Source organism: Gavialis gangeticus, unplaced genomic scaffold, assembly GCF_001723915.1.
Source record: "Gavialis gangeticus isolate Ggan-Ray unplaced genomic scaffold, GavGan_comp1, whole genome shotgun sequence".
NCBI classification, from domain to species: Eukaryota; Metazoa; Chordata; order Crocodylia; family Gavialidae; genus Gavialis; species Gavialis gangeticus.
This window is the reverse complement of record NW_017729034.1, coordinates 43,320,124-43,321,523: the sequence shown is the minus strand read 5'-3', so window position 1 is coordinate 43,321,523 and position 1,400 is coordinate 43,320,124.

Here is a 1,400-nt window from a genome sequence, read left to right as displayed (position 1 = left end):
GACCTAGCAACCTTCCTCTAAAGAGCTCACAACTATTTGTTCTTGCATGAAACCTCTGTGTTGATGAGAGATTCCTGAAAATAAACCCAGACTGATAATAGCTAGGACAAACAAAATTACCAACTGGGAAACAAATTAGTATGTTTAGAAAGGTTTTTCTTTACTGGATAGCTCAGGAGAAAGTGTGGAAACTGCCTGTTGCTGCCGCAAGGAGACAGATCAAAATTCATTTCTTCATCCCTTAAAAAGGGACCTATGGTCCTTTTTGATAACTGACAGCTGATTTTTGTGTCTCAGGCTGCAATCATAAGTAAATACCAATTTGGGAAATTAATCCTGGATATCAGATATCAAGCTGGATGCAGGGTAAGTGCTATCACGGCACAATAAGTGATTTGGGAAAAGCAATATTCAGGGTAGGTTTACAATGATATTTAGGGGATGGCCCTGAGAGTCACTCTTACCTAGCCCAAGCCATGTGAGCCACCCTTTCTCATCTATATCTTACCTCAAAGCTTATATAAAGGCTGCCCACATTGTGTTTCCCATTTCTTAAGCAGAACCCTTCTAGGAATCAGTCAGTAGACTTGTGCATGGCTCTAACAGGAAGCAAAGTGCTGAAGAGCCAGAAATCAAGTAAAGAAAGTTGTGAGATTGCTGCTGGTGGATTTCTTGTGCATGCAACCTGCAGCACTCAGGTGAGTGCCAAACATGCTGCAGGGAGGAATGGGTTAAAAGGCAGGTTCAACCCTGAAGCTCAGCAATTTCCAGGATGAGCATGGACAGCTGTCAGGGGAGCTTATGGGTTTTCAATGTAGATGGATCAGCAGTAGGTTTGGGCCTCAGGGCAGCCTTATGGAATGTACCCATAAAAAGGAGTACAGGCATACCTCGTTTTATTGTGCTTCACTTTATTGCGCTTCGCAGATATTGCGTTTTACAAATTGAAGGTTTGTGGCAACCCTGCATCGAGCAAGTCTATCGGCGCCATTTTTCCATCAGCGCCATTTTTCCAACAGCATTTGCTCACTTCGTGTCTCTGTGTCGCGTTTTGGTAATTCTCGCAATATTTCAAACTTTTTCATTATTATTATATTTGTTATGGTGATCTGTGATCTTTGATGTTATTATTGTAATTGTTTTGGGGTGCCACGAACCGCACCCATATGAGACGGCGAACTTAATCGATAAATGTTGTGTGTGTTCTGACTGCTCCACCGACCGGCCGTTCCCTCATCTCTCTCCCTCTTCTTGGGCCTCCCTTGTCCCTGAGACACAACAATATTGAAATTAGGCCAGTTAATAACCCTACAATGGCCTCTAAGTGTTCAAATGAAAGGAAGAGTCGCACGTCTCTCACTTTAAATCAAAAGCTAGAAATGATTAAGCTTAGTGAGGAA